Genomic DNA, 27,589 nt, shown 5'->3' with positions numbered 1-27,589 from the left:
AAATATCTTTTTTCTCAGCAGTGTGGGCACATATGAACATGGAACCAACACAGATGTCTTCAGCCACCAAGTGCACATGTAACAGGTCAGCCAATGTAATAGGTACAAATCTGCTGACAGATGGCCTTCGATTTAGCCTATGATGGAAGCACACTATAGAATCACTATTTCATACCAAAGTTATATACATAGTGAAGGAATTAGCTAGGGAGAGTGCATGGTGCGATTTAAGAACGACAGCTGTAATGCTGAACAGGAGGGAGTGAGGGTGCATTATACAAAACCCCTGTCCTAGGCACCAAAAGAGCATGTCAACCCCTGGGGTTCGTACAGTGGTCCATCAAGTTACAATTTTAATGGGTATAGGAAGACTATTGTATGTTGAAACCATTGTAACTTGAGTAAATCGGTTCCAAAGCCCCAAAATGTCAACCAAGATAAGAGAAAATGAATAAGCAGATAACTAAGACAGATAGAGCAATCTGATATTCATGACCTATCCTTAAGGATAGGTCGTCAATATCATGAAACTGGATAACCCTTTTAAATAGCACGTTCATCCTGCCTCATTGCTTGTTGATTGGGGAGGGGGGAATCCCGGTTCTGAACCCCCCTGCAAAACCACTTGGGCTCTCCCTTCGGGGAGAGCCCAGACCTAGTAGTCGAGTTCCATGCCGACACCCTGGGTGGCAGCCAGGGGCGTAGCTAAAGGCTCATGGGCCCTAGTGTAAGAGTTCAGCTTGGGCCCCCCTTCCCTTGTTGGCAAGGGGCAGGGAAGCACATAGCCTTCCTGCTGCCAGAACCAAACATTGAAAGGGCACCCCCGCAATCTAAATTCTTGACCTAACCCCTTCCCTCCAGCCAGAGGTGTAAATTGACCAGAATGCACTTTCTATAATGCCAGTGTCTTATGTGGCACAAGGGTTTTTGGGCCCCTCAGGCTCCTGGGCCCGGTAGCGACTGCTACCTCTGCACCCCCTATAGCTACGCCCCTGGTGGCAGCCTAGGTGAAGGCCGGAGCACAGATTTGGCGTACCCTTGGCTTTGGCTGAGGGTTGCCTGGGCGTACTCCTGGGTTCGGCTGGGGGTTGCCTTTTGTCTCGGTCCCTTGCAGGAGCCTTCTGGCCTGGAAAAAATGGGAAAAGTTTATGGAGGGCCCTTCTCTTACAGAGAGGGCCTGCGCTAGACCGTAACCTTGTGCATGTTTTTGTGTGGCATGTTGCACGATTTTATTGCACTGGTGTAGAAAGCACACTCCTCGGACTTAAAAAATAAAAAGAAACAAAGTGTCTTTAGTCAATCACCGCTATATTTCCATGTTAAACTCTAGAACCACATACAGGCGGGCATATTACGTGGGTGACATATGTAATCTGCACAGAGTGTACCTATCAGAGGTAGTAGCTTCTACTCCACCTAATATCACAAATAAAGAAGACACTAATATTATTAACAGGTTATTTCTTCTTTATTTAAAGGCATCTGCCATTAGAATCAACCCTATTAAAACAGGTATACTGTCTGGTAGGGTTGATCTTGCTAATAAAAATAATACATGTCTGGTGAAAGTTGCTTGGGGCGTTCCCAAGAAAAAGAAGAATTGTATTATTTATTCAAATATTCAAATGAGGGCTTCAGTGCACCGAGTGGTGTGGCCAACACTGGAAAGCTGACGAGCTGGGGTGCACTGGGGAGCTAGGGCCCATCCATTGGTGCACTCAAGATCTCATATGTATAATGAATAAAAGATGAAGGGATGGGGGACGTTGTCTTCCCTGATGGCCTTTTTTGGTATTTGATAGATGTGATTCTTAAAGGTGCTATCGGAAAGTTGAGATAGACCTCCACTGATACTTGTATTTGTATTTTGTATTAATACTTTTATTATTCTTGCTGTCATTGTCTTGACATTGTCTTGAAAAAAAAAAAGCAAAAACCCAATAAAATGTGTTTGAAAAAAAAAAGAATAAAACATTTTCTCAGGAAAGCCGCAGCTGATTTTTAATCAGCAGAATCAACCCTAACAAGCCGTATTTCTGGTTTAATAGTGTTTGACTTGTACTCTTGACGTGTTGGTTTTCCAGTCCATACCACGCCAACTACCCAACTTTAAGAACCAAAACCTTTTACAAAATGTCTCTCTTCGTGCAGGTTGACCATAGTACGAATCTGCGCCCCTGTCTTATTTACTACCTCGGTGGAGACTTTTATCACAGTTTCCATTTGTCTCAGAAGAAATAAAACACAGGGATATGATTTATTTAGTGGGAATGGAAAGCCTATAATTTCTGTTTCTGATTAAGGGGTCGGCTGAGCTGCTCCATGTGACTGGATCAGCCCGAGATAAAAGGCATTTGTCAGGTACTAAAAGGAAACCTGCATTAACGAATGAAGCTCAGGCTGTGGAGCAGGCCATAACTCACACATCACCCTGGGCAACAGGGACCGAGTTAAAAGTGAGGGCTCAGGAACCAGGACCTGAGCGGATGTGACCTATGTGACCAAATGTAGGACTCAAGTAACAGAGCAGATGAATAGCCTTCTGGTTATTGTTAAGTTTCTCGGGAAGTATCACCATAGATTTTTATGTATTCATATTGTAAACTCTTACCATGAATGAACTCATTAGAGAAACCTTATTAACTATAACAACAACTAATAATGCATCCTACATTTCCCAGTATACTTTTCCGAACACTTACATATTATCAGTGTTTTGCCATCGTTGGCCAATATTAACCATGAAGTAGATCACCATCTCAGAGAAACTTCGTCTACCTAATCCTTCTTCATTCATGTCCCAGACCCACCCACCATCCATACTTTAGCGAAACAGGAGAAATAGTAAGAAATTAGAGGAAAAACATAAAACATAACAGGTGATAGGTAAGGGAAAGTCTTTTTTAAATGGTTTTACCACTATATCCCATAGAGAATTAAAGGAGGGGTAGGGTGCATGCTCGTCCTGCCACTCCAATCAGACAGTGGAGTGGAATTTCCCTATTGTCAGGAACGGTGGCAGTCCCAGCGGTCGGGCTATCACTGAGCCGGTAGTTATCCTCTACCCTGTGGATAGGGGAAAACTTTTAATGATGGCACAGCCCCATTAAAGGGGTTTTCGAGTTTACAAAACCCATTTTCATCTATGTTTTTAAGGAAATCTGAGTTAAATCTGGACCCCCTGTTTAGGTTTTTCATCTCCTGGCTAAAATGCAGAGCGGTTACAAGGAGCATCCCTGACTTAAAGGGAACGGTCCATTTCTGCATTATATAGAGAGCCGGTGGTTTAAATGGAAATTGTGTAATGCTTAAAGTTTTTTTTTAAGGATTTATATATTGATGGCCTAGCCTCTGGATAGTCCATCAATATCAGATCGGCTGTATGAAGAGGCCACGGCGCTCTGTGAGCGCTTAGGCCTCTTCCTCGGCCATGTGACAATACATTCATCGGTCACGTGGCCTAGTCACAGCTCAGCCCCATTCAAGCTGTGTTTAGTAAGCTGTAAGTAGGCAGCGGCGATCACCATTTATTTTATTGTGTGCATTCACACATCAGTGTTTTAGCACAGTCCGTGGGTCCATTTTTTTAACACGGATGCATGTTTTATTTTGGACCATGTTCACACCCCAGTGGGTGTAGAGGTATCAGGCTGCTTCAGCCTTCCAGGATATTCAAAAAAAGAGGGCAAATCCAGCACTCCAGTAATTGAAATAAAATGTAACATTTATTCCATACCTAATTGTGTTAAAATGCGATACATCATGTCCAAGTGCACAGGTAGCACACCATCTGACTCGTTTCCAACCCCTCCAGGTCCGTAGTCATAGATAACAGTGAATCCAAACATGAATAGTATTTAAAGTGGTTGTCCCACGAAAAATATTCTACAGTTTTCAGACCAGCACCAGAATACTTTAGTAATTTTGCATAGCCACTGAGTTATTCAATAAAATATATCTGTTAGTGCCACCTGCTGTTTTTTTATTTTTTTATTTCTTTGACCTGCTCACTGAGAAGACCGCACCTGATTACCAGGCCCTGCACAGGGGAATGGCAGAGGCCTAAATGTTAGGTGTTATCTAGCGGTCGTGTCTTGACCAGCGATTCTTGAATGATTGACTCAGTCGTCCACTTCTTCCCAAGTGACATCAGACACCCCCAGCCAAGAGTCGGTGGGTTTGTCAGACACAACCCTTAGTTGGTATGGCCCAGGAGCAGGCCCTGTGTCCTCACCTCTCCTTAACCTGCCTCTGTCCTTTTTTGTTCCCTCAGTCAGAGAAGTATTATATGCTGTGGGCTCAGCTCCACTATACAGCGAGGACAAGCTACTAGAGGACAGTCAGCAGCTACTGGCCAGCCAAGATGTGGAGGAGACAACCACCGCTTCCTCTGCTAGGCGGGCAAGTAGTGATGAGGAGAGTGGCGTGGGAGCTGGTGTTGTAAGCGGTCAGGCTCCTGACCAAGAGACCATTGAGGAGGACATCAGTGACGTGCAGACAGTACTCGATGATGATGTAGCCGATTGCAATTGGGAACTGGGTGACAAAGGGGCTTCATCATCATCGGGAGAAGAGGGTGGCAGCTTACCCGTGAGGCAGCGGCAGAGCCAGCAAGTCGCTAGTGTGGCCGGGAGTCAGCAGGGTGGCAGCAGTGGGAGGTCGGGAGCCAAATGTGCCTGGGGTAGACCACCCGCTTGGCAGGAGCCTACAGCCTGGAAAGTAGTGGTGCAAGGGTTCACGGAAGCAGCGGTGGTACCAGTCAGTCAGTGCAGAGTGTTGGGGGTAAAATCGGCCGTGTGGCAGTTTTTTGTTAAGCCGCCGGAGGAGGTGAACATGGCCATTTGTAGAATCTGTGGGCAGAAGGTGAAGCGCGGCCAGGGTGCCAATGTTGGCACCACGGCCCTGCGTCAACATATGCAGCGTGACATAAAATTAATAACCTACACAAACCTCTTACTTCTCATCAATAATCACCCATGGATCAGACACATCCAGTCAAACTTCCAAAAGAAAACCAATGGGGTACTCATATATAAAAATCAAGTAACATTCTTTATTAATGCATACAAGATATAAAAATGGATCAGCTGGCAAAAAAAGACACAATGCAAAATAGATACAAAGAGAAAACAGGTGTACACTACACGGAATGGTATGTGTCTTAAATTATATAAATAATTAAAATGGGGGAGCCGCCATACATCATATGCTGCTGCCTACCTCTAATTGCAAATAATGTCCAGCAATTACCTGCTGATACACCATAAAACATATGCACTGATTCCCATACCCAGCGTCACACGCCCTTAGAAAATTAGTAGTCATGGGAATGTAATCTTGGCATCGCAATTACACCTTGGCTAAAGTGTGGTGCTATAGGTAAGAGAAAGTGCACACGCACAATAAATTCACTCCTAATTGTCCATCATGTCAGACAGTAGAATAGGTGAAAGCACTAATACATCCTATGCAGCAAATCCTAGGTAATGTTATAACACCTATAAGAGAAGAACACACCTAAGGTATGTGTATGAAATCACACACACACAGCGCCATATACCCTCAAAATCAGAGGTAAAGGGGGATAATAACTCCCAGTTAAAATGATATACGCATACCGTATTTTTCGCCCTATAAGACGCACCGGCCCATAAGACGCACCTAGGTTTTTGGGGAGGAAAATAAGAAAAAAATTATTTTTAGCTTTTGGTGGGTTTGGAACTAATGGTGGTCTGTGGGTGGCACTATTACTGGGGATCTGTGAAGGACACCGTTATGGGGGGATCTGTGGATGACGGACACTGTTATGGGGGGATCTGTGGATGACGGACACTGTTATGGGGGGGATCTGTGGATGACGGACACTGTTATGGGGGGATCTGTGGATGACGGACACTGTTATGGGGGGAATCTGTGGATGACGGACACTGTTATGGGGGGGATCTGTGGATGACTGACACACTGTTACAGGGGGGGATCTGTGGATGGCACTGTTATAGGGGGGGATCTGTGGATGGCACTGTTATAGGGGGGGATCTGTGGATGGCACTGTTACAGGGGGGGGGGATCTGTGGATGGCACTGTTACAGGGGGGGGGATCTGTGGATGGCACTGTTACAGGGGGTGGGGGATCTGTGGATGGCACTGTTACAGGGGGGGGATCTGTGGATGGCACTGTTACAGGGGGGATCTGTGGATGGCACTGTTATATATGTGCCATCCACAGCCCAAAACAGTGGCATCCACAGCGCCCCAGCCCATAACAGTGGCATCCACAGACACCCCCCCCCCCCTTAACTGTGCCATCCACGGATCAGCTCGCCCGCCCGCCGCCGCCCCCGCCTCTGCCGCCCCCAGTGCTAATATTACATGTCTTATTCGATTAAAATGTATTAGATATGCCCCCTCACTCCTATATTGCTAATTGTACCTTACATCCTATTCCTAGCTTCTGTAATGCAGGCCGGGCGGCCGGCGCGTCACTCGCTGATGTCACTTGCCTGCGCCGCCTGCTTCATTCATAAAGTAGGCGGCGCAGGCACGTGACATCAGGGAGTCACGCTGCCGCCCGCCCGTCCTGCATTACAGAAGCTAGGAATAGGATTTAAGGTACAATTAGCAATATAGGAGTGAGGGGGCATATATAATACATTTTAATCGAATAAGACATTTAATATTAGTATATCGGAGCGGCGGGGCTATAGTACATTGATTGCACCGCCCCGCCGCTATTGCCGGCCCCCAGCTCCTCCTCCAGTCCCTCCCCCGGCCCCAGCGTACGCTACATCGCATCCAGCGATGTCAAATTGTCCGCATTCGCCCCATAAGACGCAGGGGCATTTCCCCCCGATTTTTGGGGGGACAAAGTGCGTCTTATGGGGCGAAAAATACGGTAACTAGAATATCGTGCTGTGAACGAAAGCACACATATACATGCAATGGGCAAATGCATGTATATGTGTATTCTCATTCACAGCGTGATATTCTAGTTATGCGTATATCATTTTAACTGGGGTAAGAAACATACCATTCCATGTGGTGTACCCCTGTTTTCTCTTTGTATCTATTTTCCATTGTGTCCTTTTCTGCCAGCTGATCCATTTTTAGATCATGTATGCATTAATAAAGATTGTTACTTGATTTTTATATACGAGTACCCCATTGGTTTTCTTTTGGAAGTCACCATAAAGTGGCCTGGGAGAACCGAGGCTCCAATGTGGTGGTCCAGCCTGCCGCGGCAACCTCTAAATCACCCAGTGGCACGCACCTGATTTCAGGCAGTCAAGGCTCCACCACCTCAGCCGAAGGGAGCTGTCTGTCCTTCCTATCATCTGCTGGTCCTGATGCTCCTCCTGCTCCTCCTCCTCATCTGTCATTCCGTCAGCAATGGATCACTGAAGCGATTACCAAGAGACAACAGTATGCGTGCACTCATCCAACGGCGCAGAAGCTGAATGTGCTCCTGGCCAAGTTGCTGGTACTGCAGTCCCTCCCTTTGCAAGTGGTGGACTCTGCACCTCTCAGAGAACTGATGGCTTGTGCCGAGCTGAGGTGGAGAGTCCGAAGCCGTCATTTCTTTGCCAAAAAGGCAGTTCCAGCCCTGCACATGTATGTAGAACAGAAGGTGGGCCAGTTCTTAAGCCTGTCAGTGTCTGCCAAAGTGTACGGCAGGGCCGATGTGTTGAGCTGTAACTATGGTCAGGGACAATACATGTCCTTTACGGCCCACTGGGTGAATGTGGTTCCTGCACAGCCACCCCAGCAACTTGGCTAGGTGACGCCACTTTCGCCTCCACGTTGCCATGCCATTGGTTCTGCGACAATGTTGGCCTCTGCCTCCTCATCCTCCACTGTGTCCTCAGCCTCCACTGCAGGGAAAATTCACAGTGCCACGCCAGCATACCACATGTGCAGGGCACGGCGGTGTCACGCTGTTCTGCACCTGGTTTGCCTGGGTGAACGGAGTCACACAGGGGAGGAACTGCTCCGTGTCCTTCATCAAGAAATCGAATCCTGGCTTTCTCCGCAACAACTCAAAATCGGAACCATGGTGACCTACAACGGGAAGGACATGGTGTCGGCGCTGCGTCAAGGAGGGCTGAGCCATGCGCCCTGCATGGCACACGTGTTCAATCTGGTCTTCAAGCGGTTCTTGAAGTCTTCCACCCATCTGCAAGACATTCTAAAAATAGCCAAGAAACTTTGCATGCACTTCAGCCACTCGTACACCGCAAAGCACACCCTCCTTGAGCTGCAGCGGCAGAACGGCGTCCCCCAACATAGGCTGATATGCGACATTTCCACCCAATGAATGCTTCATGTCCTGGAACAGATGCTAGAAAATCTGACTGGTCAGGGTACTGGAGACGTGGGGCCTAGATCTCACAGCTACATGACCCCTGTGGGGGCTGAACTGGAGGAGGAGGACATTGGAGCATAAGCAATGTGTAGCGACATGGGTGGTTTTTCTACACAGGTTACAGGAGAGGAGGAGCAGGAGCAGCCAAAAGAGCTACAGGGCGATGAGCAAGACGAGGCAGAGGACCCAGACACACCGTGGCAGTATGCAGTGGAGATGGAGGCAGGGAGTCCCTCTGAGTCACTTGCACAAATGGCCCGATGCATGCTCACTTGCGTAGTGACAGCCGAATTGTCACCATTCGGCAGAGGGATGACTTCTGGCTCTCCACCTTGTTGGACCCTCGCTACCGGTCCAAAATAGGGGCCTTTTTTACATCTGCTGAGAGGAAGGACAAACTGAACTGCTATAGAGACATCTTATGTAATCAGTTGGCCGCTGCTTATCTGCGCCATCATCCATCCTCTCGCAGGGCCCTCTGCGCTCACGTTCCTCTGCCATGGCTGCTTTGGCAGGGTGGGGGGGTAGGAGCAGCTCCAGCTCCATCAGCAGCAACTTGAGTCTAGAGTTGCTGATGAGCAGCTTTCTTCACCCGTCTAGTGAAGAAGCAGCAGCAGCTATACCTGGAGCAGGACCTGAACCAGCAGGTGGTGGCATACTTAGACAGCACCCTGCCACCCCACATTGAAGATCCGCTGGACTAATGGGCAGCCAAACTGAATTCGTAGCCGCAACTGGCAGAGTTTGCCCTGGAAAAGATGTCCTGCTCGGCCAGTAGTGTGGCATCAGAGCGGGTGTTTAGTGCGACGGGGGCCATAGTTACCCCAAGAAGAACTTGCCTGTTCACCCAAAATGTGAAGAGTCTGACCTTTGTCAAGATGAATCAGGCGTGGATCAGCCAGGATTTCCACCCACCAATGCCTGATGCATCAGACTAGATCATCCATGGTGCCACACCAACACTTTGACAAAATAGGCTGGTTTCTTCTGGCTACCTGCCTCCTTTTTTCACCCACCATCTTCAGTTGGTACTGGTATTGCCACCCACCTCCCCACTCTGTCACTGGGTCACTCTGTGGTCTCATGATGCTGCTGCCACCTCCACACTATGTCACCTTGCCACTCTGTGGACTCTTGATGCTGCTGCTACCTCCACACTATGTCACCTTGCCACTCTGGGGTCTCCTAATGCTGCCACCTCCACACTATGTCACCCTGCCACTCTGTGGTCTCCTGATGCTGCTGCCACCTCCACACTATGTCACCTTGCCACTCTGTGGTCTCCTGATGCTGCTGCTACCTCAACACTATGTCACCTCCTGATGCTGCTGATGCCACCTCCACATTGTCATTGTGCCACCCTGTGGTCTCCTCATGCTTCTGCTGCTGCCACCTCCACACTGTCATTGCGCCACCCTGTGGCTTCCTCCTGATGCTGCTGCTGCCGCCACCTCCATACTCTGTCATTGTGTCACTCTGTGGCCTCCTGATGCTGCTGCTGCCACCTCCACACTGTCATTGTGCCACTCTGTGGCCTCCTCTTGATGCTGCTGCCACCTCCAGATTCTGTCATTGGGCTACTCTGTGGTCTCCTCATGCTGCTTCTACCTCACCACTTCATGACTGGGCCACTATTTTGCCTTTCAGCCTGGCTGACATCATCATTTATTTGACCCTGCTTCTGATCTGTCAGAAGGAAGGAAAAATGAGATGCCTGTAAAAATTAGATGTCTGTAAAGTGCTGTCTATGCATGACATGGTCCCTATTTTGCATCAGAATTGGCTTATGATTTGGATAGCCAAAAGCAGGAGTGGGTACAAAACACAGAATAAATGCAAATATTCCATTCACGTGTCATCTTTGTTTTGGATCCACTCTTGTTTTTTTGGGCTTTAGCAATACTGATGGATTACTGACCAAATGCTGACTGAGTGATGTCAACACAAACTTACTGCTGACACCCTCTCCACTCTGTCGGGGGGGGGGGGGGGGGGCTCTACTTGTATAAGTGTTTAATAGAACAGGTTCTGTAGACATCTATGTGGAATCAGCTGATGACGGTGTAAAAGGAGTGCGCTTCTTCTTGACGCTAACATTGACCTGTAAGGCTGAGTTCAAACTTGAGTTATTTGGTCAGTTTTGGCCCCGTAACTGACCAAATAAGTGAAGTATGCAGTGATTCTAAGAGTGACGCCTGTCATCTGCATGTCATACAGACTCACAGTATTATTTCACTACCAAAGCAGACCCCCTATGCGTGTTACTGTAAAGCACAGTGTTCTACTGCTATCTGAAGCCAGGAAATAGCGTTTTTTTAACGTAATTCACCACAAATAAATTCGGATCGAACCGATTTTTTTTTTAAAAATTGGAAAACCGGACGAATTGAATTTTTGAGAAATTTGCTCATCTCTAATCTTAATGCAGGATGAGACACTGTCTATCATTCTCCATGATGGCTGTGCTTTTTCATCTAGGAGACCCTCCACACTAGGATCCATTCCTGCTCCCAGGTTAATCTCCACTCCGAGAGATTCTAGCATATTTGGATACCATTCACACCTAAAAAGTTTCTTTAGGTGTGGCAGTACTCGATGCCTATCATGTGCACATGCAAATCACAATAAATAAATACAAGGATTGGTGGATGGCAGGCTCCAATGGATTCATACATTTCAGCACTGGCAATCATATATTACATCACTTGTACAGCATGGAACTCGTCCTATGTTGGTTGCACCACTTGTCAGCCAAAGTGCAGAATCAGAGAACAAGTCAATAGTGCAATCAACATAAAAGTAAGGAATCCTTCCAATGTATCAAAGCATTTTAGACAGGTGCACGCTGGTGTCCTCTGATTTTTTCAAGTATTGAAAAAGAAAACCCCCTAAAAGAGAAGTTGATATAAAAAGACACCTATTAAACAGAGACAGTTACTGGATTTTTAATTCTAGATACAACATTCCCAAAGGAACTAAATCGTAGAACATCTTATTTTAAACTGCTTTTGTATGTTGTATCTTTGTTACCAGTTATATTAATTGCACCTGATTACTAGGGGTGAGCTCACTTATATACTACTCATATTTGTATTCACACTGATCGATGACTAAGGACCCGGGAAGGCGTCAGATGGTGTGCAATCTCTGCACTTGGACATGATGTATCACATTTTAACAAGTATGTTGCCTGTTAGGTGCCCATAGTGCTTCTGGGATTTCTGGTAAATATGAAAAGCAACAAAAAGAGGAAGCAGCTCACCAGTGAGACTCCCAACCTGCCTGCAGGGACCACATCTCCAGCCAAGCAGCACAGGATCCAATCCAAGAACATCCAGCTCCACAGGCAAGTAAAATGTCCAATACTTTTTATATCACATAAGGTTTAAAATAATCCAACGGCAGGACAAGAGCACCAACGCTTACGCGTTTCAACCATTACACAATGTCATTCATAGCCAGTAGCTGATGGCTTAGTGGTTAGCACTGGTGCCTTGCAGCGTTGGGGTCCTAGGTCTTGAATCTGATCAAGGACAACATCTGCATGGAGTTTGTATGTTCTCCCTGTGGTTGCGCGGCTATCCTCCGGGTACTCCGGTTTCCTCCCACACTCCAAAGACATACTGATCTGTAACTTAGATTGTGAGCTCCACAGGGGCAGCAAGTGATGATAATGTCTGTAAAGCGCTGAGGAATATGTCAGTACTATATAAGTAAGTATAATAAAATAGTAAAGAAGAAAACCACAGAAATAAGATAATAATGCACTTAGTAAAATAGATGCAAGCACTATATATGGACAAAGTCCTCACTCTGATATGATAATATCGGAGACACTTAGTCAATATATTTTGATCAAAACACATCTAAGCCCGCCTACCGAACGCCAAGGTGGTCTCAGGTCAGGCGGGTCCTACGCTAAACCTACCTAAGCCATTGGGCTTCTATGTTCAGGAGCGCAGACCCCGCACATATGGTGTGCTGCTCCTAGTCACCTCCATGTGCATCAAGCAACCAATGGGAGGAGGAGCAAGCACAGCCATATGTACCACCTAATCAAGGCGCTCTATTGGATAGGGGAGGAGGCAAAAGTGCAGAGGAATGCTACTCCCAAGATAATAGGTGCGCATTCACACTTGAAGGTGCCACTCCCTCAAGCAAATACTACATAGACAAAAAAAATCCACAGAAAAAACTAAGATAAAAACATCCTGCACGATATGATATACAAATGTGCGGATGTCCCTGGCCATATTATTGAAGAAAACCACAGAAATAAGATAATAATGCACTTAGTAAAGTAGATGCAAGCTTGCTTAGGTAGGTTTAGCGTAGGACCCACCTGACCTGAGACCACCTTGGCGTTCGGTAGGCGGGCTTAGATGTGTTTTGATCAAAATATATTGACTAAGTGTCTCAGATATTATCATATCAGAGTGAGGACTTAGTCCATATATAGTGCTTGCATCTACTTTACTAAGTGCATTATTATCTTATTTCTGTGGTTTTCTTCAATAATATGGCCAGGGACATCCGCACATTTGTATATCATATCGTGCAGGATGTTTTTATCTTAGTTTTTTCTGTGGAATTTTTTAAATAAAATAGTAACAGCCAATAAAATTTTAATTGTGTAATGACCAAAACACCTAACCATTGGTGCTCGTATGTCACCATTGGATTATTTTAAACCTTATGTGATATATTAAAGTACTGGACATTTTACTTTCCTGAGGAGCTGGACATTCTTGGATTTGATTTCTGGCAAATGCCAGATACGCCTAGGGGTGCACATAGCCTTTCTGCTGCCTGAGGCGAAAAAATTGAAAAAGTGCCCCCCCACCTATACCAAATTCTCAACCTAACCCCTTCCCTCCTCACATTACGTATATCACTGCAGAACATACAGGCTAATACAGCGCCCCATACCTCATGGATCAGCAAAAACGTTTCCGTTATTGATAATACAACCGCCTGCATCTGTTATGAACGGATCCGGTTGTATTATCTTTAACATTGCCAAGATGGATCCGTCATGGATTCCATTGAAAGTCAATGGGGGACAGATCTGTTTTCTATTGTGTCAGAGAAGACGGATTCGTCCCCATTGACTTACATTGTGTGTGAGGACGGATCCATATTGGTCCGCACCACATCGCGGACAAAATAACGCTGCTTGCAGACTTTTTCTGTCCACGATTGGGACGCAACCAAACGGAACTGAAAGCATTCTGGTGCATTCCGTTTCGTTCAGTTCAGTTTTGTCCCCATTTACAATGAATGGGGACAAAACTGAAGCGTTTCCCCCCGCTATTGTGATCCAATGATGGATCTCAATAGCGGAAGGTAAAAGCGCAAGTGTGAAAGTAGCCTTACATCCAGTGATGTCCTAATCTTCTCCTTTTAGACCAGACAACCATTTTTCAGCCATTTCTCGTCTCTGCAGTTTGGCAACAAAATTCTTAGTTCACTACTTTTCCATCAACCTCCCATCTTCTGGACAAATCATCCTACCACCCCCAATACTGTGCTCCCAAATACTATACTGCAGAAACAGATAAACCCCGTGATAATAGTAGTACCATGCAGATAGTGCCCTTTAATAATTATTGGCATGCAGTGTCCTAAAATAACTGCGCCCAGCAAATAGTGTCCCTGACACTAATAGTGTAAACATTATGTCCCCCAAAAATTACTGTGATAAGCTGATACTCTGCCAAGGTGCCCCCACAGTAATGGTGCTTTCAAAAGTCCCACCTATAGTAATAATTCTCTGCTAGAGCACACATGGTAGTAATAGTGCTCCTACAGTGCCCCCAACCTGTCCCCACTGTGCCCTAGAAGTATTAATGTTCCTATAGTGCCCATACTAGTAATCATGTTCCCCATAGACCCACAGTAGTAATAAAGCCCACCATAATGCCCCTCAGTAGTAATAACTCTCCTTATAATGTGCCAGTGCAAAAAATACCCCCTTCTAATGCTACCAGCAGAGCTATGGTCCCCCCATAGTGCCCCTATAATGTGCCAGTATAAAATACTCCTTTATAGTGCCTCCAGTGTCCCCCATATTTTACAAGTATAAAATAGCTCTTCTTAGTGCCCTCTGTAGATGACCCCATAGTACTCCTCTTCACCCTTCCCCATAATACCCACCATAATATGTCCCAGTATAAAATTACCCTATACAGAGCCCCCCCCCCCCCCCCCCCCGATATGAAATACCCCTTTTTTGTGGCCTCAGTAAATGCCCCCATAGTGTTCCTCTCCCCCCTTCCCCCATAGTGCCCCCTATATAAAATACCCCTTTTTTGTGACCTCAGTAGATGCCCCCATAGTGCCCCCCAATAATGTGCCAGTAAGAAGTGCACCATAGAAGCCCCCATAGTGCCACCCAATAATGTGCCAGTAAGAAGTGCCCCCCAATAATGTGTCAGTAAGAAGTGCCCCCCAATAATGTGTCAGTAAGAAGTGCCCCCAGAGATGCCCCCCGATAATGTGCCAGTTAGAAGTGCCCCCATAGATGCCCCAATCATGTGCCACTAAGAAGTGCCCCCGTAGATGCCCCCCCAATAATGCGCCAGTAAGAAGTGCCCCCTCAAATCATGTGCCAGTAATAAGCGCCCCCACAGCGCTCCTCTCCTGTATTGTACCATATAAAAAAGAAAAACACCTATACTTACCTCTACAGGCTGGCAGCAATGCGATGCAGGCCTTTTCGGGCCTGTGTCTTGTGCTATACGGCTCAGGCGGCGCGATGACGTGCCTGCAGTCTATCAGAGGAACGGGGAAGGGAGACTCTTCTCCCCTGCCCCGCAGCAGCCTCCTGTATCGCTGTCCTGAGGACAGATGACTATGGAGATGAGCGCTTCCACAATGGAAGCGCTCATCTCTCTGTGCCCTGCCGCCCTTACTTGTCACCAGGGCCGCGCCATCTGATTGCCTAATTGGCAGTGCGGCACTGGATACGCCACTGCCAAAAGGGAGGGCTGTATGCTTTAAAATGGCTTGACTGGGTGCATGCTATATTGCTGAAGAGAGTAGTTGTTCCTACTCTGAAACTGTACAAGTTATCCAAAAAACACTATGTACCTGGAAATAAGTCCTAAGAATGACTTGAGATATCATTGCGTCTTCTCCCCTGACATGAAAAGCTGGCAGCAGGGCTCTGGAATGTGTTAGTCAGCATTCATTCTTTGTATGCCGAGCTGGCACATGGAAGCTACAGTAATCTAGAAAGTTTGGTGTTGATCTGCTGCTGTGAATAGAGGATCATCTTCCATCAAATTCCACCAACACATCAGACTGTGGCATCTGTATAAAGACCTGAACTAAACTTCCGCCACTGTGAACTTTCTGCCAGAAATTGAAATAACAGGGCACAGTCTTGCCTAATGAGCATTCCTTGATAATGATGGGTGCTTGTGAGCCTCTTATAATTAGGAAGAAACCACTGATGATGTTCTTGCCATATAACAATGCACCGCCCTTGCCTATTTGGGTGTAAAATGTTGAGACCTGGGGGGGGGGGGGGGGCAATCTGATATAATATAATACATGACAAGCTCTTTCTAACAAAGCTAGAACCAGCCCTGTACCTCACATGGATCCAGAGATCTCCCCATGTATTGCTCCAATTGCTCTGCTATATCAAGCTGGCAGGACAGGGGGCGTGTAGTTGTCCTATAACTGTCACAGCTTCTAATAGAGGACATGGCTGGTAGCAGTTGAAGGATAGAACTGAGCATGGGCGTCCATCTCAGTGAGGAGGACGAAGAGATGAGAAAAAATACAAACAGCAGGTGGCGCTATACAGATACAGTTTATTGAATAGCTCTCTTGCGATACTGAGTTTTTAATCACAACAGTATTCAGATCCAAGTGCTGGTTTTCAAAATTGTTAAATATTTTTCATGGGACAACCCCTTTAATTTTGATGCCCGGATGACAGTATTCTATGTGTAAGATATAAAAAATTCAGGAATGTACAGAGTAACTTCTGGTTTCTTAAAAGAATCAAGGTCCTTAAAATGTATGAGTTTGTTGCCTTCCATAGAAACCCAGGACTGTTCTATTGTAAGATACTTGTTATTGCTTTACTATGTGAGAAACCCCACACATGAAGGGTCTATTGTTTCATCCCTATGAGTAGATTCGGTCCCTTATGCATATAAAAAATATCACACATACTGAAGATGTGATATACACATGTACAGTCTGATTTGTAAATTATCACTAGTGTGATAATCTGGCTTCAGAAAGTTGCAAAAATAACTTCTGCTAGTTTGGGGGCTTATTTGTGGAAAAATGTGAGACTTTTAGCATTTCTACACCACTCCAGTTTTGAAAAGTAGGTGTGCTTAAGTATGTTAATTAGTTTCACACCTGATTTATCACTGACTTTTTTAAAAAGTTGGTGTAAAAAATTTATAGTATTTCTAGGCAAAAAGTTAATTTAAAGATGCACTACATTTAAAGGGGTTGTATGACCTTGAAGCCAACAACCCCTGGGGTCCTCCTCTGTCTCCCTGAACATAAAAAAAAACACTAACCTGTCCAGTGCAGTTTCCAGGTAAAATTTCTCTCAGGGCGAGTGTCAACAAAACTCCCCCCCCCCCCCCAGCCCCTATATTAGGCCCAAAATTGCGGAACGCATGCGGACCCATTTTGCGGACGTGTGAATGGAGCCTAACCCCTACACAGTGTAGAAGTATACTGTATATTGTGTGGCACAGTGTAGAGGTATGCTGTATATTGTGGGGCACAGTGTAGAGGTATACTGTATATTGTGTGGCACAGTGTAGAGGCATACTGTATATTGTGTGGCACAGTGTAGAGGCATACTGTATATTGTGTGGCACAGTGTAGAGGTATACTGTACGTTGTGTGGCACAGTGTAGAGGTATACTGTATATTGCGTGGCACAGTGTAGAGGTATACTGTATATTGTTGTCACGGAATGTGTACAGGTAACAAGGCAAAACAACATGCATAAATGACTCGCTGGATCCAAAAGCTAAGGAACAAAAGGGAGACCCCTGTAGAAGACCTGGCACTTTCCCTGGCTGCTCAGCCTATGCATAGATCCGAATGGTGGAGGTATGCATATCCACGTACCTTGACTATATAACCCCTGAGCACCCTACAATAGTGAGGGGACACGACCTCCGGCTCCCTACACCAGACACGGAGGGAGTCAGGGTCACCTGGGATCCAGCAAACAGAAAATAACAGATAACAGTATAACACTTAACTTTGTAGAGGAGAGGAGAACCAGATGGGCATGCACACATGCTCCAGGAAGAAATATAAGCCGCCCAGAAAAGCCTTCTGGGGAAGAATTTAAAGGGAAGCAATTAGTCCAACATATGACAGCTGAGAGAGACTAACGAGAGGAGGAGCTGAATACCACAACACAGAAACTCAAGGAGGAGGTTCTGAAAGGCCTCTGTCAGAGCTTCTCAGCTGTCTGGTTGTGACAATTGTGTGGCACAGTGTAGAGGTATACTGTATGTTGTGTGGCTGTCACGGCCATGGTTATGGTTGTGACTCTTGAACCGCATGCGGTTGTCAGCGGTCTTTGGTTTGGTTGTCAATCACAGGTGAGGGCTGTGGTATTTGCCTCACCTGTGGTTGCCGCTGGCAACAGTATGTATGTGGCAGCATAGCAGTCTGAGCTGTGTCTTGGCAGCTTGCTATGTTGTGCATGCGGTTATGTGTGTATGTGTGCACTTGGTTTTATGTTATTGTGTGCACTTCCCCTTTAAGTTGCTGTTTTCCCTTCCCTGGTGATGGAAGGGTTAACTCCCTTTCTGTGTGTGTGAGACACTGGGTGTGTCTGTGTGGGTGTGGCCACTTAGGCCTATAAAGCCTCTGTGTTTGGCATGGCTCAGTGGGTTGCTTCAGCCATGCTTAGCTGGAGCAGCCTCCTGTGAACTCCACCTGCCAGTGGGGGCCACCCTTGTGGTCATAAGTTTATGTCAAGTTTATGTGTAATGTCTATTTGATGTTTTCCTTGTTTTTCTGTGCAGCTATGGATCTGGGTCCCTGTGTGTGGATGCGTTGTGATCTTCAGCTTGCCAGCACAGGGATCCAGTCAGCAAGGCTGTGGCAGGTAGGTGGAACTGGTTCAGTTCACCTGCCATATCCATAGATCTGTTTGTGTTTCCCCTTTTCCCTGCAGCTTGGCCAGTGAGACCCCTGTTCCTCCGTGTCCAGAAGTCTTACCCTGACTCTTAGTCCAGGGACCGGTCGGAGGGTGAGTTAGGGATCCGAGGTTCCTGAGCATGGGTCCTCCTACCTTAAAGGTCGGCCCATGCAGCTAGGAGTTAGGGTCAGATTAGGGATGCGATTAGGAGGAGACCTGCTCCCTAATTCTGTCGTCCTGGCCGAGCAGGGGTTAACATCATCTGGCATCGCACGGCTGAGGATTTTTCCCGTCCTCAGCCGTGACAGTGGCACAGTGTAGAGGCATACTGTATATTGTGTGGCACAGTGTAGCGGTATACTATATATTGTGTGGCACGGTGTATGTTATATGTGTATAACATAAACATATTTCACATGAAAACTTACAATTACTTGGCCCTTGGGGATCTCAGACGCCACTTCAACACTTGGCCGGGGGGCTCGGCGGAGCTGATGTGTTTTATCCTAATGAGAAAGATTTCATAATAAGGATTAAGGGGCAGAGGGATAGCAGAGCAGAGAGGCTGGTGCTGCTACTAGGGGGTCATACTATGGGGGAGTAATAAAGCCCACCATAATGCCCCCCAGTAGTAATAATTCTCCTTATAATGTGCAAAACATACCCCTTTGTAATGCCCCCAGTTGAGCTAATGTGCCAATATAAAATACCCCTTCTCAGTGCCCCCGTAGATGACCCCATAGTGCTCCTCTCCCCCCTTCCCCATAGTACCCACCATAATGTGTCCCAGTATAAAATTCCCCTATACAGAGCCCCCATATAAAATACCCCTTCTTTTTAGCCTCTGTAGATGTCCCTATAGTGCCCCCCAATAATGTGCCAGTAATAAGTGCCCCAATAGATGCCCCCCAATCATGTACCAGTAAGATGTGCCCCCATATCATGTGCCAGTAAGATGTGCCCCCATAGATGCCCCCCAATCATGTGCCAGTAATAAGAGCCCCCACCATCATGTGCCAGTAGCCTGAGTGCCCCCCTATCATGTGCCAGTAGCCCCCCTTATGTCTGTGACAGCAGACCCCCTTATGTGCCAGTAGCTAGTAGCCCCCCTTATGTGCCAGCAGCCCCCCTTATGTCTGTGCCAGAAGCCCCCCTTATGTGCCAGTAGCCCCTCTTATGTCTGTCAGCAGCCCCCCTTATGTGCCAGTAGCCCCCCTTATGTGCCAGCAGCCCCCCTTTGTGCCAGTAGCCAGTAGCCCCCTTATGTGTCAGCAGCCCCCCTTGTGTGCCAGTAGCCCCCCTTATGTTCCATCAGCCCCCCTTATGTGTCAGTAGCCAATATCCCCCCTTATGTGCCAGCAGCCCCCTTATGTCTGTGCCAGCCCAGCAGCCCTCCTTATGTCTGTGCCAGCCCAGCAGCCCCCCTTATGTGCCAGGATTGTCATTTTTACATATAAAAAAAAAAACGTATACTTACCTCCTCCAGGATGTGATGCAGCCTCTTTCGGCCTGTGTCCCTCGCTGGCTCAGGCGGCGTGATGACGTCATCTCGCCGCCTGCACCGGCCTCTGATAGGCTGCCAGCACTAGGCCGGCAGTCTATCAGAGGAACAGGGAGGGGACACACCTCTCCCTGCCCTGCAGCATTCATAGGCGTGCGCAGCCTATTACATTAGGGTGTGCACCCTAAAGCACAAACACACACGACGCGCGCGAGTGTGTGTATGTATGTATATATATATATATATATATCTATCTATATTGTATCCACAGATCCTCCATAACAGTGTGTCAATTTTTATTGTACTAACCTACTACTTAAAAGACAAGCTTTCAAGAGTTTTCCTTTCTTCCTCGCTACGCTTGAGTATTGAGAAACAATCTATTCCTAAGGGTGGGTTTACATCTGCGTTATGCCATTCAGTTATAGGTTCTGTTTCAAACATAATATATAATAGAATGGCCAGATGGAATGCAAAACGGAAACCTTTAAGAGGCATTCCGTTTTGCTCTGTCCTAATAGAAGTCTATGAGAAAGCATAACCAATCCGTCTGGGTCCCGTTATGCTGTTATCCTGTCGACAGGACTTTGTTTTCCGTCTTGCATAACGGGAACCAGATGGATCCGTTTTGATTTCCATAGACTTCTATTAGGACGGAGAGCAAATGGAAAGCCTCCTGCAGAGTCTGCACTGTACGAGAGAGACTGCTATAGTGGCTGTGAAGGGAAAAGTTCCAGAGCACAATGACAGCCCCAGAGCCTTTCTGCTGCCTGACCAACCGTATGCTGCCACAGCCCGGCCTGCAGGACATCAGAGAGGCCTGGGGGCCACATTACAGCACCACTACATTTATTTATCAAAAAGCATCATACATAGCTAAAAACAAAACAAAAAACATTTTTTTACTGTCCCTTTAAACAAAAGCCAGAATATAATAAAAGACAAAAAAATAAAACAATTTACTTACAAAAGAAGCTGTTCAGTCGTCTGCTGGATTCTTTCCCCTCCTTTCTGTCTCTCCTCAGTGCGCAGGCGCACTGTTATGGGGGGATCTGTGGGTGACGCACTGTTATGGGGGATCTGTGGATGACGCACTGTTATGGGGGATCTGTGGATGACGCACTGTTATGAGGGATCTGTGGATGACACAGTGTTATGGGGGATCTGTGGATGACACACTGTTATGGGGGATCTGTGGATGGCACTGTTATGGGGGATCTGTGGATGACGCACTGTTATGGGGGATCTGTGGATGACACACTGTTATGGGGGATCTGTGGATGACACACTGTTATGAGGGATCTGTGGATGACGCACTGTCATGGGGGATCTGTGGATGACACAGTTATTGGGGATCTGTAAATGACACACTGTTATGGGGGATCTGTGGATGACGCACTGTTATGGGGGATCTGTGGATGACGCACTGTTATGGGGGATCTGTGGATGACACACTGTTATGAGGGATCTGTGGATGACACACTGTTATGGGGATCTGTGGATGACACACTGTTATGGGGATCTGTGGATGATGCACTGTTATGGGGATCTGTGGATGACACAGTTATTGGGGATCTGTAAATGACACACTGTTATGGGGGATCTGTGGATGACGCACTGTTATGGGGGACCTGCGGATGACACACTGTTATGGGGGACCTGCGGATGACGCACTGTTATGGGGATCTGTGGATGACACACTGTTATGGGGGACCTGCGGATGACACACTGTTGTGGGGGACCTGCGGATGACGCACTGTTATGGCGGCATCTGCGGATGACGCACTGTTATGGCGGCATCTGCGGATGACGCACTGTTATGGCGGCATCTGCGGATGACGCACTGTTATGGGGGCATCTGCGGATGACGCACTGTTATGGGGGCATCTGCGGATGACGCACTGTTATGGGGGCATCTGCGGATGACGCACTGTTATGGCGGCATCTGCGGATGACGCACTGTTATGGCGGCATCTGCGGATGACGCACTGTTATGGCGGCATCTGCGGATGACGAACGGTTATGGGGGCATCTGCGGATGACGCACGGTTATGGGGGCATCTGCGGATGACGCACGGTTATGGGGGCATCTGTGGATGGCACTATCATGGGGGCATCTGTGGATGACGCACTGTTATCAACAGTGCATCATCCACAGATCCCCCCCCATAACAGGGTCATCTACAGATCCCCCCCATAACAGTGTCATATTCCACACAGATGCCCCCATAACAGTGCTTTCCACAGACCACAGATATCCCCTTAACAGTCTATTAAGAAGATATTTGTGGAAGGAACTGTTATGGGGGTATCTATGAGGAATCTGACACAGATGCGGGGGGGTCTGTGGTCTGTGGATGACACTGTTATGTGGGGCCAGGGGGATCTGTGGATGACACATATATAGCAGCATCTTGTGCTATATATGTATCATCATCCACAGATCCCCCCCTATAACAGTGTCCCTGACAGTGACCCCCAGGGGTGGAGGTCGCCGGGGTCTTATGCAAGCAAAGTGTTGTAATAAACTACTTACTGGGAGACTCCAGCTAGTAATCCACAATCACTGGGCAGGCGGCAGCGTAACGTGACATCACTCCGTCACGCCGTGCGCGCCTGCTCCTCCCACTTTATTAATGAAGCAGGCGGAGCAGGCGCGTGACGTCGGAGTGAGTGACGTTACGCAGCCAGCCGCTGGGACACGGAGCATGGGAGCAGTCTGAAGATATCATTGTGGCTGTGCGGGACAGCCAGGGCTCAAGCGGCAGTGCAGGAGGCTGGGCACGGAGGTGTGATTAGGGTGTGCCCAGGCACACCCGGCACACCCCGTGCGCACGCCTATGGCCGCATTACAGACATTTTTATAGCCGTCCCGAGTACGGCGATACAGATGAGATGACTTTGGAGATGAGTGAGCGCTTCCACAATGGAAGCGCAGCGCTCATCTCCTGCTGTGCCTTGCCGGTGCACCCCTTCTGACAGCGCCCCGGGCGGCTGCCCGGCCCGCCCGCCCCAAAAAATGGCCCTGAACCTGTCTACAGTCCTGGCACTGCCCTGTTCTTGGCCGCCTCTGGACCCGCAGGACCAGGAAGCAGATTGGTCCCGTGATCACTACGGCCAATCGCAGGCCACAGCAGCTTGAACTGATGTGACGTAGTGTTCAAACCAGTGTGACCACTGAGGCCTATTATTGGTTGCAGCGGTCATGGGACCAAGCTGCTTTCTAAGCCTACGTGGATCAGAAGCAGCTAGGAATGGGGCAGCAGTGGGACAGGTGAGTGGGTTCAGGGGGACAGGGGAGGACCACAGGAGTTGCCGGCTCCGAGGTCAGACAATCCCTTTAACAAACAACATGCAACATATGATACATTTGGCACAAAACAAACGAATGCAAACTGAAGGAAAACTGACAGTAAATATTACCCTAATGATAAATTACCCGCAATGGCCCACATTTACTAATGGGAGTGTGCCTAGATTCTGGTGTACGTTGTGCCACAATGTGATGCATCTTGGTTTGTGGAAATTATTTGCGTGTAGCCTGCCAAAGGGGTGTGGTTTAGTTGGAAAGAGGTGTGGTCTAACAAGCAATATTTAAAGCTGAATTTGCACCACAATTCTGGCGTAAAACTCAAACTGAGCCAAACAATAGTTAGTGTAAAGATAGACAAAAGTGTCTAATCCATACCCCAGATTCACCATCCAGCCCGGGCCCCTGTGATGAGTCTGGTGCACGTCCAGACAGGTGGTCTAAGTTTACGCCATTTATAGGATTAATAAATTTGCCTCGATGTTAAGACTCATATGAGTGGGTCCTGACACAGTTATGAGCGTAATCCTGCTTCAGAGGGACGAGGGGCCCTGCACAGGAAAAGAGAGGGGGTCCATTTAACTTAAAGCCATAAAGGTGAACTGGGGGATGGGAGATCAACCTTTGGGGCAGAGTCTCAAGCGGTGTTTCTGCTGTATTAGATTTTTGGTGAAGAGGATGATTCTCTATTTTTATGCTGAAGGTGAGCTTTTCTCACTTTTTTACATGTGACTGATGATGTGTATGTAGGCTGTGCTGCTCTATGATAGTAACCATCAGATACTTAACTGTTTGGACAACTTTACAGTAGAAGCAGTGAACATTAGGCTCTGGACAGACACCACGATGAAAGATCATTCTTAGACTACATGCACATGACCGTTGTGTGTTTTGCGGTCCACAAACCGCGGATCCGCAAAACACGGATGGCGATTGCAATTGCGATGGCAATTTGCGGAACGGCACAAACAGCCTTTAATATAACTGCCTATTCTTGTCCGCAAAGCGTGGACAAGAATAGGACATGTTATATATTTTTTTGCAGGCCACGGAACGGAGCAACGGATGCGGACAGCACACGGAGGGGTTCTCCCATGAAAAATATTCTAGTTTTCAAACCAGCATATGGATCTTAATTCTTTTGTAATTGACTGTAATTAAAGCTACCATTTTCTTTAATTTTTCTGTCCACCACCTGAGGTGGACGAAGATGCTCAGTTCCATTCTTTAACTGACACCAGCTTCAGCCTAAAGGCCACACTCAGAGAAAGATCGAAACCCCTGAGCTGCTAACTTGAAATAAATCTAGCAGAACAATTGGAGCAATGAATGTGGAGATCTCTGGATCCATGTGAGGTACAGGGCTGGTTTTAGCTTTGCTAAGCTACTTTCATAACTGCGTCCGGGTGTTTTCCGGCTGGCAGGTCCGGCAGACAATCCGTGGAATTGGCCAGACAAAAACCCTTGCATGCAGCGGTTTTTGTGCAGCCGATTCTCAGCATATTTGCCGGGTGGTGGTCAGATCTCTGGCAGACCCCATTATAGTCAATGGGGACGGCCGAGAAGGCACTAGTATCTGGGGTTCTCTTCTGCCGATGTGAAACTAGCCCTAGAAAGTGATTGTCATGTACTATATGATGATAACTATACATCAGTCATGGCATATCCCCTTTAATGGAGTCCGTCAGGCACCGTCAGTATCATGTTTTTGGTCTGGCAATACCATGAATTTATTTGTTCTACTTATTTGATGGAGCAGAACAATGGAATTGACCGATCCCAAGCAAGGTGCATATACACAGGCTTGACAAAGGGCCGGATCATGCTGTGGCCCGAAACGTAGTGGTAATGGTAACGCACAAGCTTCGGCTGGATTAATAAAAAATTCCTTGTTTAACTGCAACTGGAACGCCGTCTGAGATCAATTTCTACATCCGAGATATCAGGTCTATAGGTGGAGTGGGACCAGAATAGGGCTAGCACCCCAAAAAAGCCCCAAGTTTGATGAGTGCTGTGGCCAGTACACCTATAGCAGATGTGAACAGAGCAATTCACATCTGCATTCACATTTGTGTTTTTTATTTTGTCCTAGAAGCAAAAAAACTAAAAATGATGACAGTGCTGGATCCATCACATGGCAGACTCCGATGGGGCCTAATAGGATTCATCGGGTTCTTTACCTCGCTGTGTCTGTCATTCTACCAGAAAATATAGTACATCATACTGCACTATTTTTATTTCTAGGAAAAATGATGCAATCTGTGATGGAGCCTTTAACGTTGCGGTGACCCGAACCTCTGTCACATATTTCTTGCTGCTTCCTTCCCTTCATAACAGCTCAGTGGTAAGATGGATCCCAAAGTGCCCAATAGGCCCTAAAGGGCAAATAGTAGGAGGGGCGCCAGAAGTGTCAGATACAGTGTATATAGTGATCTTGGTTATTAGGTAATCACCGGAGTTACCATACTGGTTGACTGGTCCAAATTTATCCAAATATGCACATGGCCTAAAATATTTAGCTGAAAGAGCTAGGCAAGTTAGACACACTTTCTCTTACTAACACCACCCCACCAATAATTTGTGCCAAAAAATAGGACACATTTTTGTCAATTTGGTGCATTTTATGATTAGCTTTAGCCACACCCCTTTTTTAACACAAATATTGTGTTCACAAAAACCTATATTACACGTGGCACATCAAGCGCATCAAAAGACTTTTGGGACATTTTTTGATTCATAAATCTTTCTCATTGTCACCGTACAGGCACAATTAGATATTACGTATGTTCCATTCAGGCTCAGACTGGCCCACAGGGGAACAGGGGAATCCCCCGGTGGGCCCCTAATAGAGGTGAGCCCCTAGTCCACCAGCACAGAATCTCAAATAACATATATCAATATAAAAAACTGGGTAGACTATCCGGTTTATTATTATAGACGCATCCAAAGGTTAAGTTGGCCTCTAGGAATAGAGGCAGGCCAGCCAGTATCCTCTCTTCCTTGGGGCCCATCTTTTGAAGTTGCTGCAGAAACCCCCATAATCATATATCATAATAATCTTATAGCATCTTGTTGCTGTCTGCCTCTGTGTGAGCAGGTAATATTATATAGAATGAATATATCCCAGTCCGACACTGGCTCCATTGTTATATACTTAACATCAATAACTAGTACCAATATTCTGGAATTTGTAGTCAGCACTTCAACTTTTGTACCAAGCTGGCACAGAAAAACTGGTCGGATGCTTTCATGTTGATTTCCTGCCGCGAATAGAGGATCTTCTTCTGCCACATGCCACTGGCGGAACAGACAGTGGCACCCATACAAAGGACTGGACTGAATTTCCACCTCTGTGAACTTTCCTTCGGCAGCAGAAATAACTGAGAGGCCACCTTAAAATCCTCCCTAATGAGCAGCCTCAGATAATGGCGGGATGTTTTTAGCTGGGTGCCAGCGTGATGCTTGGGTCCCTTGGCCTGTAATTACATTGCTTTGTTGTTGAAGCCTAATAATGCCTTGTATGGTGACCCATAAAATCATGCATCCTCTTTGTCTCGCACTAATTCTTTTAGATTCCAACCTGCCTATAAATGGTGGCATTATTTAATGTCAGCGGCAAATGCTCAAGCCTCTGACAGGTTAAATCTGCTCGATGTGCCCCAACCCGTGGATGCAAATAAGCAGTAGGAAAGAAGAACCGTGTCCCTGGTTCATTTCCAGCCAATTTACTCAGCGTGTGTTTGTAGAACCGCTGACTTTCCATGTCTACAAATGTCTAAATCACTGCGAAAGGTGCACCACAATGATACGCAACTGACAACACTGGCTAATCCCTCAAGATGGTGTTAAGAACTGAGACTTTAGCCAATGTATTCCTGTCAGGAACACATCGGAGCTCTTTTGCACCACCATCAAGGTATTTCAGAGGGTTCCTACCACTAGACTACCTACGGCAGGCATCCTCAAACTGCGGCCCTAGAGCTGTTGCAAAACTACAACTCCCAGCATGCCTGAACAGCCTACAGCAGTGATGGCGAACCTATGGCACGGGTGCCAGAGGCGGCACTCAGAGCCCTCTATGTGGGCACCCGCACCCTGGAAAAAGTATATGGTGTACCAATATGCCTTAGACTTTTCCTGCAATTCATTGAGCACAGGACGCGCTATGAACAGCACAGGCAGCGCACTGAATGTAGGCAGGCTATTATAGCTAAATAATAAAGTACATGGAAGATAGACTATACTGGACTGTAGTATTCAGGGTAAATTGCT

At 46.9% G+C, this 27,589-nt stretch overlaps 1 protein-coding gene across 1 annotated transcript in view; it reads right to left on the bottom strand.

The window, feature by feature from the left end:
- IGDCC3 (immunoglobulin superfamily DCC subclass member 3) overlaps positions 1-27,589 on the bottom strand; it is a 141,900-nt gene that overhangs the window by 69,177 nt on the left and 45,134 nt on the right. The gene's annotated exons all lie outside the window — the stretch shown is intronic.

The sequence above is a fragment of the Bufo gargarizans genome, chromosome 2 (genome assembly GCF_014858855.1).
Source record: "Bufo gargarizans isolate SCDJY-AF-19 chromosome 2, ASM1485885v1, whole genome shotgun sequence".
Taxonomy (NCBI): Eukaryota; Metazoa; Chordata; class Amphibia; order Anura; family Bufonidae; genus Bufo; species Bufo gargarizans.
Note: the sequence above shows the minus strand (reverse complement) of the source record. Positions and strands in the feature narration are given on the sequence as shown.